Source organism: Papio anubis, chromosome 11 (genome assembly GCF_008728515.1).
Source record: "Papio anubis isolate 15944 chromosome 11, Panubis1.0, whole genome shotgun sequence".
NCBI lineage: Eukaryota > Metazoa > Chordata > Mammalia > Primates > Cercopithecidae > Papio > Papio anubis.
This window is the reverse complement of record NC_044986.1, coordinates 11,015,095-11,031,188: the sequence shown is the minus strand read 5'-3', so window position 1 is coordinate 11,031,188 and position 16,094 is coordinate 11,015,095. Positions and strand designations below refer to the sequence as shown.

At 45.3% G+C, this 16,094-nt stretch overlaps 1 protein-coding gene across 7 annotated transcripts in view; it reads left to right on the top strand.

The window, feature by feature from the left end:
- The first annotated feature begins 1,368 nt into the window (after positions 1–1,368).
- BTBD16 (BTB domain containing 16) overlaps positions 1,369–16,094 on the top strand; it is an 81,263-nt gene continuing 66,537 nt past the window's right edge. The window contains exons 1-2 of one of the 7 annotated variants that reach the window (XM_021943787.2): positions 1,369–1,648; positions 13,552–13,867. The gene's annotated coding sequence lies outside the window, so the exon portion shown is untranslated. Of the gene's footprint in view, positions 1,649–13,149; positions 13,868–16,094 lie in introns of those variants that run through there. The other 6 variants (XM_021943791.2, XM_021943792.2, XM_021943793.2 and 3 more) reach the window with 6 other exon arrangements.

Here is a 16,094-nt window from a genome sequence, read left to right as displayed (position 1 = left end):
TCAAAATTACAGTGCCCAGAGCAGATCAACTCAGGGAAGCAGTCAGTTCCCCTGCAGAATCGTGTCTTAACAGAGCTTATGTCTCTCTGGATAAGAGTAACTCAGGCTGAGAAGCGAGTGGCCCCAGAATATAATGGATCATTCCTGTAGCTGGAGACCTATGTCATGGGTCTGACAATGCCCATTCTGTGCAACTACTAAGAAGGTTAGAGAAGATGATCGCAGCTGCTGGGCACATGGTAAAGCTTAATCAGTGGTGGAGATGATCATGACAATGAAGATTATAGGGACTTGGCAAAGAAGTGGTAAGGGTCTTTGTGGCCTGGGACTCTGGAGAAGTAGGCCAGCTCTCTTGGCCCCGAGGGGTTTGGCCAGGCCTGCCTCATGTCCTGGGGGCAGGGGCCAAGCTATAGAAAGATTCCTCCATCGGGAGAGGGGCTTTGCCTCAGTCCTCCTCCTACCCAGGGGCTGCACGTAGGTGCCTTTGTGGATGGAGACGTGGAGGTTGGATCAAGTTTGCACTGTGTGCAATTATAGCCCACACAAGCGAATGGAAAACTAAATCCCAGAATCCCAGGCTTGGCCTCAGGCCCACCTCCATGCTTGGCTGCCTCGCTGCCCCAGCATCACCAGGCTGCGGCTCCGTTCCTGGGATGCTCCAGGAAGTGGCGTGCATCAGCTCACCCGTCTTATTAGCACGCTTTGCAGTGGGCCCTAAGCAGTGTGTGTTTCTATTCAACTGGCTTCTCTTTTGAAACCCTAAAGAGCTGTGTCAAGGTGCGCAGGGATATGAGATGGGGGAGGCACCCACGAGAGAGGGCTGGGGTGATGACTGCGCTCTCTTCGCCACTCCCCCATGGGTGATCGGACTGGAAGGTGGAGAGGAAAGCTCACCGCAGAGGCTGCACCAGCCCCTGGTGAAGCACTGGGCTGCAGCATCTCAGTTCTGCCACCTTCTAACTGTGACCGGGATAGGTCACACTGTCTCTGGGCCCACGGTGAGGATTCCAACTTAACCTCAAGGCCATTGTGAGGTGTGTCTGGCCCCAAGACCCACATGGGCTCAAATGAGTCGCTTTTCCGCCCCCGCACTTATTTTCTCTCATGCACGTGTTCACCCTCGGGATGGCAGCTGAGAACTGTTTATATTATTTTGCTTTGCTGAGTGGGAACTCAAGGGCAGGCACCTGACCCCATTCGAGGCTTCCCCCTCCCCGCCGTGCCCCAGCAGCTTTGGGATTCTCAGCATTCTTAGGAACTTTGGTTTGCTAAGTCAGCTGAAATCTTGAGCTTCTAACTTTTTTTTTCCTGGCTCAGCATTTCCTCGGGGCTCTCAAATTAAAGGTAGCTTAGTTGTGATACGAAGATTACCTTGTGAGGACAGGGAGTGGATATGAGTGGAGAGGGAGCTAGGAAAGACGGGGGTGGGCACTGAGGACGGCAGGGCCGGGACCAGGGGATCTTGGGGATTCCTTTTCTCAGCCTCTTGGGTGTAAGATCTGAGGGGCCCAAGGGCCACGCCAGGGAACATCCCCCTGTAGACACCTCCCCATTCCAGGCTGCTGACCTGGGAGAGAGAAGCCATCAGTGCTGTGCATGGGACAGGCGAGGGAGGCGACGGGGACAGCAAGAACTGCCTGGCTCGCTGGTAATTGCTCCTTTCATCTACTCCTTGGCCCTGGTAAGGTACTGAGGTTTCTTCCTCTTTTTTTTTTTTTTTTTGAAATGTGAATTTCAACATTTCAAATTACTGTTTCTTCTAACATTGTCTCTTTTTTTTTATTAAGGTTAAACATAAAATTTACCATTTTAACTGTTTTTAAGTGTACAGTACAGGATTAACTACATGCATTTTTTTTTTTTTTTTTTTTTTTTTTTTGAGAAAGGGTCTTGCTTTACTACTCTGGAGTCCAGTGGCACCATCAGGGCTGCCTGCAACCTCGACCTCCTGGGCTCAAGTGATCCTCCCACTTCAGCTTCCTGAGTAGCTGGGACTACAGGTGTGTGCCAAAATGCCGAGCTAAATCTTTTATTTTTTGTAGAGACAGGGTCTTGCTCTGTTGCCAGGGCTGGTCTCAAACTCCTGGCCTCAAGCAATCCTCCCGCCTTGGCCTCCCAAAGTGGTGGGATTATAGGCGTGAGCTACTGTACCTTACCCTAAGTGCACATTATCGTGCAACAGATCTCTAGAACTTTATCATCTTACAAAGTGACAATTTTCTATGCATTGAACAACCCCCTTTTTCTCTCCCTACCACCAACCACCATTCTACTTTCTGCTTCTAACAGTTTGACTACACTAGATACTTCACGTTAAGTGGAATCAGGCATTATTTGTCATTTTGAGACTGACTTTATTTTGCTTAACAAAATGTCCTCAAGGTTCATCCATGTTGAAGCATATGACAGACTTTCCTTCTTTTTAAAGGCTGAATAGTATTCCATTGTATGTATACACTGTATTTTCTATATCCACTCATCCATCAGTGGACATTTGGGTTGCTTCTACTGCTTAGCTGTTATGAATAATGCTGCAATGAACATGAGAATGTAAATATCTCTTCCAGATCACGGTTTCAGTACTTTTGGATGTATACCCAGAAGCAGGGTTGTTGGATCATCTGCTAGTTCTATTTTTAATTTTTTGAGGAACCTCCAAACTGTTTTCCATAGCAACTGCACTATTTTATATCCCCACCAAGAGTGCACAAGGATTCCAGTTTTTCAACATCCTCACCAACACTTATTCTCTGTTGGTTTGTTTTGATAGTGGCCACCCTAACAGGTGTGTGGTGATAGCTTATTGTAATTTGGATTTGTATTTTCCTGATGATTCAGGTTATTGAGCATCTTTTCACATGCTGCTTGGCCATTTGTATTTCTTTGGAGAAGTGTCTATCTAGGTCCTTTGCTGAGTTTAAAATCAGGTTATTTGTTTTATTATTGTTAAGTTGTAGGAGTTCTTTATATATTCTGAATATTAACTTCTAATCAGGGTACATATCCTTATTAAAAATTGGTTTGTAAATGTTTTCTGCCATACTATGCATTACCTTTTTACCCTGTTGGTTGTTTCCTTTGCAGTGCAAAAGTTTTAAAGTTTGATGTAGTGTCATTTGTGTATTCTTGATTTTGTTGTCTGTCCTTTTGGCATCACATCCAAGACATTATTGCCATTCAAATTTAATGAAGTTTTATGGTTTTTTTTTTTTTGAGTTGGAGTCTCACTCTTGTCACCCAGGCTGGAGTGCAGTGGCACGATCTTGGCTCACTGCAAGCTCTTCCTCCTGGGTTCAAGCAATTTTCCTGCCTCAGCTTCCCAAGTAGCTGGGATTACAGGCACCTGCCACCACGCCTGGCTAATTTTTGTATTTTTATAGAGACGGAGTTTTGTCATGTTGGCCAGGCTGGTCTCGAACTCCTGACCTCAGATGATCTGCCCACCTTGGCCTCCTACAGTGCTGGGATTACAGACATGAACCACTGTGCCCAGCCTGAAGTTTTTCCCAGCCTGAGCAACATAGCAAAACCTTGCCTCTACAAAAAAAAAAAATTAAAATTAGCAGGGTATGGTGGTGTGCACATGTAGTCCTAGCAACTCAGGAGGCTGAAGCAGTAGGATTGCTTGAATCCAGGAGTTTGAGGCTGCAGTGAGCTATGATCGCATCACCGTTCTCCAGCCTGAGTTACAGAGACCCTGCCTAAAAAAAAAAAAAAAAAAAAAGGGAAAGAAAAATTTTTCCCTATGTTTTTTCCAGGAGTTTCATAGTTTTCAGGTTTTATATATTTAGGTTTTTAATCCATTTTGAGTTAATTTTTGTATATAGTGTAAAGTAAGGGTCCAACTTCATTTTTGGCATGTAGATATCCAATTTTTCAAACACCATTTGTTTCCCCATTTTGTAGCCTTGGCACTTTTGTTGAAGATGATTTGACCATATATGTGTAGTTTTATTTTGGGACACTCTATTCTGTTCCATTGACCTATATGTCGATCTTTACGCTAGTACCATACTGTTTTGATTACTATAGCTTTGTAATATGCTTTGAAATCAGGAAGGGTAAGGCCTCCAGTTTTGTTTTTCCTTCTCAAGATTATTTTGGCTACTTGGGGTCCTTTGAGATCCCATATGAATTTTAAGGTTCTTTTTTTTTTTTTTTTTTTTTGAGACAGGGCCTTGCTCTGTTGCCCAGGCCAGAGTGCAGTGGCACGATCTTGGCTCACTGCAAGCTCCGCCTCCCGGGTTCACGCCATTCTGCCTCAGCCTCCTGAGTAGCTGGGACTACAGGTGCCCGCCACCAAGCCCAGCTAATTTTTTGTATTTTTAGTCGAGATGGGGTTTCACCGTGTTAGCCAGGATGGTCTCGATCTCCTGGCCTTGTGATCCGCCCGCCTCGGCCTCCCAAAGTGCTGGGATTACAGGCATGAGCCACCGCGCCTGGCCTGATTCTTTTTTTCTATTTCTGCAAAATATGCCTTTGGGATTTTGATAGGATTGCATTAAATCTGCAGGTTACTTTTAATGTTATTAAGTTTTCCAATCCATGAAGTGGGTTTTCTTTCCATTTATTTTTGTCTTCTTTAAATTCTCTCAGCAATGCTTTGGAGTATTTAGTGTACAAGTCTTTCTCTTTGGTTAAGTTTATTTTGATGCCATCATAGGTGGGATTGTTGTCTTAGTTTTCTATTTAATTGTTCACTGTTATTGCATGGAAATGCAACTGTTTTTTTTTTTTGTGTGTGTTGATTTTGTAGCCTGCAACTTTACTGAATTCATTTATTAGTTATATCAGCATCTTTGGAATCTTTAGTTTGCTAAATATAAGTTCATGTTATCTGTGAACAGAGATAATTATACTTCCTCCTTCTCAAGTTAGATGCCCTCAGTATCACAAATTATATCTTTTCATATTTTGTAACCATTAACATAGGTTTGGTTTTTTGCGGGGGGTGGGGAGTGGGGAGAGCTCTGTCACCCAGACTGGAATGCAGTGGCACAATCTCGTCTTTACCAATCAGTTCAGTCAGTGATTCTGAGGACCTCAGCCTCAACCTCTGGGGCTCAAGTGATCTTCCCACCTCAGCCTGCTGAGTAGCTGGGACCACAGGTGCATGCCATCATGCCTGGCTAATTTTTTTTTTTTTTTTTTAAATAGAGATGAAATCTCACTATGTTGCTCAGGCTGGTCTCAAACTCCTGGGCTCAAGCAATCCTCCTGCTTCAGCCTCCCAAAGTGCTGGGTTTACAGGCATGAGTCACCATGCCCAACATAACATAGTTTTCTAGTTATAGTTATTTTTAAGCTTTTTATCTTCTAAATTCTGTACAAGAATTAAGTGATTTACACAACAATTACCGTATTACAGGATTCTGAATTTGTGTATGTATTTAGTTTTACTAGAGAGCTTTCTATTCTTGTTAGTTTTCATATTATCTATTGTTTTTTCATTTTAACTTGAAAACTCCCCTTAGCAATTCTTGTAATACAAGTCTAGTTGTGATGAACCCCTTTAGTTTTGGTTTATCTAGGAAGATCTTTATTTCACCTTCATTTTTGAAAAAAAGAGAAAGTTTTGTCAGATATAGTATTCTTGGTTGGCAGTTTTCTTCCTTCAGCACTTTGAATATATCATTCCACTCCCTTCTAGCCTATAGTGTTTCTGCTGAGAAATCTTATAATTGTGATAATCTTATAATTGCTCTCTTGTACATTATGAGTTGCTTTTCTTTTGTTGTTCTATGATTCTTTCTTTGTCTTTTAGTTTTAACAGTTTGATTTTGATATATCTTTGTGTGAGCCTCTTTGGGTTTAGTCTAGTTGGAATCCTGTAAGCTTCTTGAATGTGGATGTCCATTTTCTTCCTCGGATTTGTGAAGTTTTCAGTTACTATTTCTTCAAATAAGCTCTCTTCCCTTTTCTCTCTTCTCTTTCCGAAGCTCTTGTAATATGTGTATTGGTCTGCTTGATGCGGTACATGGGTCTCTTAGATTTTCTTTACTTTTCTTCATTGCTTCTTTTTTCCCCCCCGACTTGATAATTTCAAATAACATCTCTTTGAGTTCCCCTGATTCTTACTTTTGTTTGATCAAGTATGCTGTTGAATCCCTCTAGTGATTTTTTTTAATTTCAGTTATTGTATTCTTCAGTTCCAGAATTTCATTTTGCTTTTTTTTAAGTTTCTATTTCTTTGCTATTTTCGTTTTGTTTATACATTATTTTTGTGATTTTGTTCAGTTGTCTCTTTTCGTTCTCTTGTAGCATACTGAGCTTCTTTAAGATGATTATATTTATTTCCTTGTCAGGTAACTCATAGATCTCCATTTTTTAGGGGCAGTTTTTGGAGATTTGCTTTATTTATTTGATTGGATTATGTTTTCCTGTTTCATGTGCTGTGGGTTTTTGTTTTTATTTTATTTTTTGCTGTGATTTGCTCACTTGAAAAGCAACAATCACAGCAGTCTCTCCTCCCAGTCTTTATAGACCAGCATCCTACAGGGAAAAACCTTTACCAATCAGTTCAGCCAGTGATTCTGAGGACCTCACAAACATTTTCTGAGGATGTGTCTTCTCTGGGCTTGTGTGTATAACTTCCCAAATAGAAAGGTTTGCTGGTTTATTTTTAGGAGCTTGTAGGCTCTTGTTCCTTCTAATGTCTGTTGGTAGTGCTGCAGGTTCTGTGGGACTGCGACAAGACACTGAGCTCTCTTTTGTTCTCAGTGACACCCAGGCATCCAGAATATGCCAATTTCTCATCATTGCTCCAAGTAAGGTGAGACAGAAACTAGTCCTGTGGGCATTGTGCCAAAAAGCTGAAATGTTGAGTGCACATTCCAGTCTTCTTTTTCTTTCCCAGTGAAGAAGTCATGAGGTTTTTGCTCCAGATTGCACCAAGTTGTGCTGGCTTTGGGGAAGGGCTATCTTGTTTTTGTATGAAATGGTTTTTCTTGCCTGTTTCAATGTGGTTATTCTTTACTTTAAGCTTGCATGGGGGTACAACAACTTCTTAACTCATTTCTGGGATCTCAAAAGGCTTTTTGAGCTATATATCGTCAAGTTAGTTTCCTTGTCGGGGAACAAGATCAGGAGCTTCCTATTCTGCCATCTTGCCCAGATCCTGAACAAAGCCTCTTTGTTTTCCACAATATTCTCCCTAGAAAAAATTGAACAAAGCAGGGTGGAGATGTGTATGGGCAGGGTCAAAGTGTGTGTATGCACAAGGATTGTTGGAAGGAGGAAAGATATTAACATTTGAGCACCCACAATGGCTCACTCAGGTTAGTGCTATCTCTTTTTAGTCTTGAAATGATCTAGTGAATGAAAACTGTTTTTATTTTACAAGAAGGAAACAGGCTCAGAGAAGTTAGAAGACTTGCTCAGGTCGATCAGGAAATGAGGCAGCCAGGATTCAATCCCAGGTCTTCATGACAGAAAGGCCCACATCCTTTACAATCCCTGGAGAAGTGTTTTCTTTACGAGGAATTCCAAGCAGAAGGTGGTGGGGAGATGAGGTACAGGGGTGAGGATGCTCCCAAGCACATGTGGTGGGTTCTTACATCCATTCTTTAGTCTAGTTGGTGGTGCTGCCTTCAAGTCTGGACTGGACTCCTCCACTGCATTTGTGGACTATAGAAAGCATTCTGTTTGTTCAATGGATAGAAGCCGCAGTGGGGCTCACCTAGGGTGTACATTGTTAGATGCGTTGGAGTGGCCTTGTTCTTCCTCATCTTTGTTTGTTTCCCTTGGGTGGTCAGTGGACCAGTGGTACCTCCCCAGGTTGGTGGTGACCAGCCGGGCAGGGCTTCTGCGCTCTCAGGGCTGGACTCTCAATGGCAGAATCTGGAGAGTTCATGGACTATCTTTTGGGTTTATTTGAAAAACCAACTTGGAGATCAAAAGAGATAGGACTACATAAAACTCAGACTCCTTGGCCTCTGTGAGCCCTGGACTATTGAGCCACTTCTCCTCTTCCTTCCTCCTTCCTCCGTTCTCACCGGGCACTGCAGTCAGACTGTATGGGCCATTCCTTCAGTGGCTCCTTATTTCTCCACTCCAGCTTAGCACATGCTCTTCTCTCTGCCTGGGACATTCACCCTTATCCCCATCATTTTGTCTTTCAGCTAATTTCTATTCTGTTATGTCACTTTCTCCAGGGAGTCCTCCTTGAACCCTTGGGCCTGGGTCAGTGTTTAAAAATGTAGGTTTTATTATTATTTTGTTATGTTTGAGATATGGCGAGGCCAATAGATAAGGAGATAATTGCCTTTGAATAGTTTGTTATAATTCTCAAGAGGAGGGGGCATACCCCGCCACTGGGCACAAGGGCACACAAGGAAGCAGTAAGGTTAGGAGACATAAGGGGTAAGGGGAAAACATGGGCAAGAGCCTTTATTGTGGATCCCATGGGAAGAAATGAGGGCAGCAGTGTAATCAGGTTTAGAATTGGTGAGTTTGAATAATTTCAGTGGGCTCTGGGGTATAGGGATTGTCTCTCATCTGGTAGTACTTGACCCTGGGTGATTAGGGCAAGTGGATAGCGGCCCTGAGTTTGACAGCTTGATAAGGGAGGTGGTTGGGGTATAGGCTCTAGCTTAATTGGTTTGTATATGAAAGGCATGCTTGTAGGAGTCCTTTACTAACTCTAGGAATTATTTATAGCTAGCCCTGGGAGGGGCAGTCCCTCCAGAGTGAGCAAGGCCCCAGATTCAAAGCGTCAGAATGACAAAGCAGGTTAATGTGGTTGATTGCCTTTCCTACGAATTCCCGCAGCTCACTGACTTGACTACTCTGTGAGCCTTACAGTGCCGATGTTAAACCTCCAAAAGTAAGATGCCCAGGCATGGAAGGTGATTTTCAGGGGCAGCTCATGTATGACCTTTTTTAAGTTATGTAGTTATTTTAATGTATATTCCAAATAAACCAGCATACCAAATATGTTACTTCCTTGATAAAATAAATTTACTTTAAAAACATCATAACAAAAACGTTATGTAGCAATGTAAGTCCAGTATTAAAGAACAAGTTTAAGCTAATAACATCAGAGGCTGCGAAGGTAGTGCACATCCTTCTCTTTGTCCCCATTTTGTCTCCAGCACCCAATACAATCTTGACACTCAGGCCTTGTCTAAGTGAGTGAATGAAGCAGCCCTGGGCCAGCTGCGTTGGCATCACCACACTCCAGAACATCTTGGAAAAGAGGATCAACAGTGGATGGAGCAGAGGAGTTGTTTTAGCTGAACTTTTTTTGGCAGATGAGAAAATTGGATGCCAGAGCCAAGGGGAGGACTTCCTCAAGGTTCCACAGCAAGTTCATGGCCAGTTCTGACCCAATCTTGTTCGTTCGTTCTTTCTTTTTGAGATAGAGTCTGGCTCTGTCACCCGGGCTGGAGTACAATGGCATGATCTCGGCTCACTACAACCTCTGCCTCCGGGGTTCAAGTGATTCTCCTGCCTCAGTCTCCTGAGTAGCTAGAATTACAGGCGCACGTCACCATGCCCAGTTAATTTTTGTATTTTTAGTAGAGACGGGGTTTCACCATGTTGGCCAGGCTGGTCTTGAACCCCTGACCTCAAGAAATCCACCGGCCTCAGTCTCCCAAAGTGCTGGGATTACCTCCACCTCCTGGGTTCAAGCGATTCTCTTGCCTCAGCCCCCTGAGTAGCTGGGATTACAGGTGCTCACCACCACACCTGGCTAATTTTGTATTTTCAGTAGAGACAGGGTTTCTCCATGTTGGTCAGGCTCGTCTCGAACTCCCGACCTCAGGCGATCTGCCCACCTCAGCCTCCCAAAGTGCTGGGATTACAGGTGTGAGCCACTGCGCCCGGCCATGTTCCGTCTGTCTTTTGGCTCATGCAAGGCCTCCACTAGGGGCTGGTCTGGAGGCAGCACTCCCAGAGCAGCCTGTACCCTGGCTGTGTGCACTGGGGCTCTCAGGCACAGAATCTCCATCTTCCAGTCCCCTGAGGCTCTGGATTTTCTCTTTTCCTCAATAGAGGTGAAGGATGTGTCTAGGGTCACACAGCTAGCCAGTCAGAACCAGGTCAGAATTGGGTGTTCTTTTCAGTGTACTCCACCACCTCTCCATATGGGTGACTGGATGGAGTGGGCTGAAATGGGCTGTCTGGCAAGGTAATGAGCTCCCCATGCCTGAGTGTGCAGGAAGAAGATGGATTTCCCTTCATAATCCCCCTGAAACTGTGACATAGGCGATTTTGGCATAATGGGGTTCCAGCTAAGGGCAGTGCTCAGCGAGGTTTGATGTCTGAGTCACTGAAGACCTTTGCTCTTTGGATTTCCAGCTCATTGGCTGCTTCATGGGCTGGGCCCATGGGGCTCAGTTACTGACACCACCAGGAAAGAGCTCTCAGGGAAACATGCTGGAGGCTATTTCCATTTATTTGTATTTGCTGTCTTTGACTTTGGGCAATAGCTCAGCTCCTGGGATATCTGTGGGGGATGTATGTGTTGAGAGCTCTAGAAGTGAGCTGAAGGCCTCGGATCCTTGACCTGGACCCTGCAGAAAGCGATGGATTCAACCAAGGCCAGGGTTCTGCCTGGGGACTGCTGGGAGCGTGGCATCCTGGGACGCTTCCCCAGAGTGGCCACTAGAGGGAGCCCGCTCTCAACTGCACCCCAGAAGTGATACCTGGAGGGCATCCCTAGGTTGGCCCATGATGGAGCAGGTGGGATGTCAAGCTGGTCCAGGGTAATGTCTTTCAAAGTTGTTAATTGAAATCTTACATGGGGCCCCACATTCCAGGGACAGTTAGCAGGGAAAAGTTTGGGGTGGAGGGAAAGGATCTGTGTAGAGGGAGGAAATCTGTCTGTTTGTACACAGACTTCTGTTCAGCCTGTCTCCGCCCCCATGTTCTTGGCACTGGGCTAGGAGGGAAGCCATGGACCAGACCTGAGGGGGAGTGGAGAGCAACATGATGGTCAGGGAAGAGAGAAGGTGCGCAGCGGCTGTGTGTGCACACCCGTGCGTGGGTGCCCAGATGAGCCTCTGTCACTGCCCAGGGAGGGAGCTCAGCCTGAGGAGTGGGCTGTACCGCCAGCTGCCGCATGTCCAGCAGAAGGGGCTGGTTACCCTAGTCCCCATCTGCCTCTGCATCAAGAAGCACAGCATCCATGGTGAAACCCCGTCTCTACTAAAAATACAAAAATTAGCTGAGTGTGGTGGCAGGCGCCTGTAATCCCAGCTACTGGGGAGGCTGAGGCAGGATAAATGCTTGAACCCAGGAGGTGGAAGTTGCATTGAGCCGAGATTGCACCATTGCACTCCAGCCTGGGGGCCAAGAGTGAGACTTCATCTCAAAAAAACCAAAACCAAAAACAAAAACAAAGCACAGTGTTGCCATTAACAGTCATGCACAAAAATGCAGGCGAAAACGTCTAACACTTAGCGAACAACTCAGGTTAAAGAGTAAGTACAGTAGGACCGCATTTTCAAAAATGTGCGTATACATACAAAATGTTGTACTATTAATGATGCTGAATTTGGTTGTGGAATCCAAATGATTTTTATTGTTAATAATTTTTGCCTCTGAATTTGTGTCTATAAATGCACTGCATTTGTAACAGGAAAATAAACTAACAACAAGTGTTTGTTTTTCAAGCCTGAGAGAGGCCCACACCTGGCTCAGGAGTGCAGCCTCTGCCTTTGGCTCCTGAGGCCCCTGCAGCAGCTGTTAGAGGCCTGCTTCCTGTCTCGTGCTGGCCCTGAGGGTCTAGGGATGGTGGGCAGACCCTGAACTGGGGCTCCTAACCCCCCTCCCCAAGACATGCCAGTGTCTTCGGCCCCTTGTCGCCTACATTATTCTCCCACCAGTTTTCTTATTGTACACGTCCCGCCCTACCTCCTGATCGCCAGAAGAGCTACACTGAGAGGTGAGCAGCAGTGGATTCCTTTGGACCCCACCTCAAATCCTGACTGCAGCACCAGCTGCTGCTGCTTCTACTAAACACCAGAAACCTGACAATCAGCTGTTTCCCCAACCAGGTGGCCGTTGCTGGGATCAGTTGTATACTACCACGAAACCTCCTGTCATCTCACTCCCAAACCCGAAATCCAGTGCACAACCAAGAGACATTGCTCTAAGCTGAAGTGCACCTCTAGAAGCTACTAGAACAGCCAAAAGATGCTCTTAACACACATGCATACATGGATGCAATTGCAAATGAGGACATAGGCAGGTGGGTACAAACACCAGGGCCATGTTCATACCCAAACACAGAAGCAGACATACCTATGCATACATAATCATATGTGCACACGTATGCATGTGGCACTCAAGCATGTGCACAGGCAGAGTGGTGGTTACGGACTAGTACATCCAATTACCCAATTCTAGAGATGTTTATAGAGCACTTTCTAAAGTCCAAGTTTGGTTGCTGGGCTCTGGGGATGCAGAGATGGGTAAGTCACTCACAGAACATTCCACAGTGGTCAGCTTCTCTGCAAAGCAGAATACGGTGTTGGGAGGGGTAGAATCACAGGATTTGAGGGCTGAGGGGGAGATAAATTCAGGGGCACCTCCCATTTCTAGAGTATTTCATAGTTTCTAGATCACAGCCACAGGAGACAGCACAGCTACTTTCCTGTTTTACTTTAGGATGTGTGTGACCTAGGAGAGGCTGGCATCGGGTCTTATAGGCCGTACTGCCTCCAGGTTCCTGTTACTGTAACTAGGGATTTCTGTGATCCCTGGGGTGGTGGTCCAGGCCTCTGATGAACCCGTGGTGACCCATGTGGCCCTGACCCATGTGGCTTCCACCTCCCCATCCCCTAGTTCGGGTCATGGGCTTCACAGGCCACGTTGCTGAGGACACTGCAAGATTGTACTCAGGGTCGGGTGCGGTGACTCACACCTGTAATCTCAGCACTTTGGGAGGCCAAGGTGGGCGGATGAGGTGAGGAGTTCAAGACCAGCCTGGCCAACATGGTGAAACCCCGTCTCTACTAAAAATACAAAAATTAGCCTGATGTGGTGGCGGGCACCTGTCATCCTAGCTATTCACGAGGCTGAGGCAAGAGAATTGCTCGAACCCGGTGAACCTAAGAGGCGGAGGTTACAGTGAGCCAAGATCACATCACTGCACTCCAGCCTGGGCGACAGAGTGAGACTCCATCTCAAAACAAAACAAAACAAAGAAACGCAAACGTCTTCACTCTGGATGCCTGCTTGAAGGCTCTTAGTCTTGTCCTTGACTTTTAGGCAGTCCTTAGCTGCCAGAGAGAGCAGCATTAAAAATCATAATCAATGAAGTACCTCATTAGGCATAGTTTTTAATAATGCAGAACCCTCAATTTTTATTGAAATATTTTTGTCAAAACCCAGAAAACACGAGAAATAGAGGACCCTCTATTCTCAGCCAGAGCTGAGAAGTTTCTAGTCTAATCTCCTCCTTTTACAGCTGAAGCCTGAGGATTTGGGGGTTGACTCTCACTGAGGCTCTGTCCTGGGTTGCCCCAGGAGGAACAGGAATGGAGGTACTTGGCACCCACATTGGTCTCTGAGATGCCATCACTCACATCTTCTCCTCATCAGCCAGGGCCTTGGACACAGCCCCAGCCTGAACTGAAACCCGGCCCTGGAACAGGAAGTGCTTGGAACCTTCCCTGCTGTTGCCGTGGTGCTCACAACCACCCAGGAAACAAAAGGCAAGCTCCCCCTGTCAAAGCACCTTGGCCCATAAGAAGAAAAGGGTGAGCCCCAGATGTGATGAGCACTCCCGGGCTTCAGGCTCAGAAGGTGCCCAGCCCCCGGCTCTCCTGTAACTCAGAGGCCAGTGTGATGCGAGTTCCTTCACTCAGCAAGCTCCTGCTGTGAACACGCCTGTGGTGGGCAAGAGGGTTTGAGAACGGTAAGTACGATGGGTACTTTTTGGCCACTTCAGAGACCAAGAAGGGTGTCTTAGGGACAGGTGCTGCTTAGACTTGGGTCCTTCTGGTCTACCTGGCAGGGAGGGAGTTTGGGGAATCAGGAGGGGTCTGGGAGCTGAGATACCATTGTAGGTAGCTCCTGCCCACGCACAGAGACCTCGGCACAGGCTCTCAAAACACATGAAGAGGCAGGTCGCCTGGTGGGATGAAAAAAGAACACATTTCCAGGCCATTGAGATATCCCTGGATTTGAAGATCAGCTAAAAAAGTTCTTAGATGTTGATCTAAGAAAGCAGGAGCTTTGGGTCGCTGAGTGCCATCCCCAGCCTCCCTCTCTCTGTAACTGAAGCGGTGCTCCGTGGGCATAGCGAGTCCTGTGTGGGGTTTATTCTGTGCTGACCAGGTCTGCTTCAGAATGGAACCCTCTTCTCTCTTCTCAGATTCCTTTAGGCCACGTTGAGGATTCGGGGGTCTATGTCTAGGGCAGTGGGAAGCTGGTGAAGGGTTTTAAGCTGAGGAGTTCATCAACCTGGCTCCTGTGAGGTAAAAGGATCAGAAAAGCATGTATGTGTTCCCTGAGGTGGGAGAAGCCTCCTCACGCAAGGTGGAAACTCAGCCATCAAGGAAAACACACATTGCTCTAAACCCAAGTGTACCTCGAAAGCTACTTGAACAGACAAAGATGCTCTTAACACACATGCATACATGGATGCAATAGCAAATGAGGACACCGGCAGGTGGGTACAAACACCAGGGCCATGTTTGTATCCAGACACGTTTCCCTCTCTTTCTTTCCTTCCTTCCTTCCTTCTTTCTTTTCTTTTCTTTTCTTTTCTTTCTTTTTTTTTTTTTTTTCCTTGAGACAGAGTTTCACTCTTGTTGCCCAGGCTGGAGTGCAATGGTACGAGTTTGGCTCACTGCAACCTCCACCTCCTGAGTTAAAGTGATTCTCCTGCCTCAGCCTCCCAAGTAGCTGGGATTACAGGCATGCGCCACCATGCCCAGCTAATTTTGTATTTTTAGTAGAGACAAGGTTTCATCGTGTTGGTTAGGCTGGTCTTGAACTCCTGACCTCAGGTGATCCATCTGCCTCGGCCTCCCAAAGTGCTGGGATTACAGGCATGAGCCACTGGGCCTGGCCCCCAGATATGTTTTCAAATTAGAGATTGGCAAAGGAAATACACACACACACACACACGCGCACGCACACGACATATTTTCATACCTAATGAAACAATTTGTTTACCATAGACAAAGTCAAAAGACAAATGATACACTTCTGCAACATGTATGACAGACACAATGTTAGTGTCCCCAGTACCTAGAGAACTCCTTAAAAAATGCTCAGGAAACTACAGTAACCCAGTAGAAAAATGCGGAAAGCCTACGATTAGGCGGTTTTCAGAAAAGAAAAATTAAAGGGCCAATAAATAGATAAAAGAATGCTCAACCCCACTGGTAGCCAGGAAAGTTCAAATTAAAATAAGAATCTGAAACCATCCGACACTCACCAGCTTGGCAAAAATAAATATGATGATAGCACCTAGTACTGGAGATGTTGTGGAAAAAACAACACTTATAAATTGGTGATAGAAATGTTAATTGCTGCAATTTTGGGGCAAATGAATTGGCAGAGGATTATCTTCTGTTTTGCTTGATCTGAGCCACTTTCCCAGAACAACAGCAGAGATCTATCTGTCTACTCATCTGCTTACAAAAAACAAACAAACAAACAAAAAACAGCAACAACAATTGAAGATACAGATGTCTGACATAACTATACTACTTGGAAGACTATTTCATAGAAATAAAAATAGTAACACAAAGATATATATACACACACACACACACATATATATATACACAGATAGAGATATAGGTAACATGTATAGATATATGCATACACACATGTACACAAACTGCCATAATAATGTGTATGCATATTGTTTCCATTGTTCTTATTATGAGAATAAAATATAGGAAATAACCTCAATGACTTGGCAGAGGAATATTTTAATAAATAATGATGCAGTCACTGTATGAAATATTATAGGGCCAGGCACAGTGGTTCATGCCTATAATCCTAGTACTCTGGCAGGCCAAGGCAGGAGGATTGCTTGATATCAGGAGTTCAAGACAAGTCTGGGCAATATAGATCAGTCTGGGCAACCCTGGCTCTAGAAAAATTAAAAAATTAGCCAGGTGTGG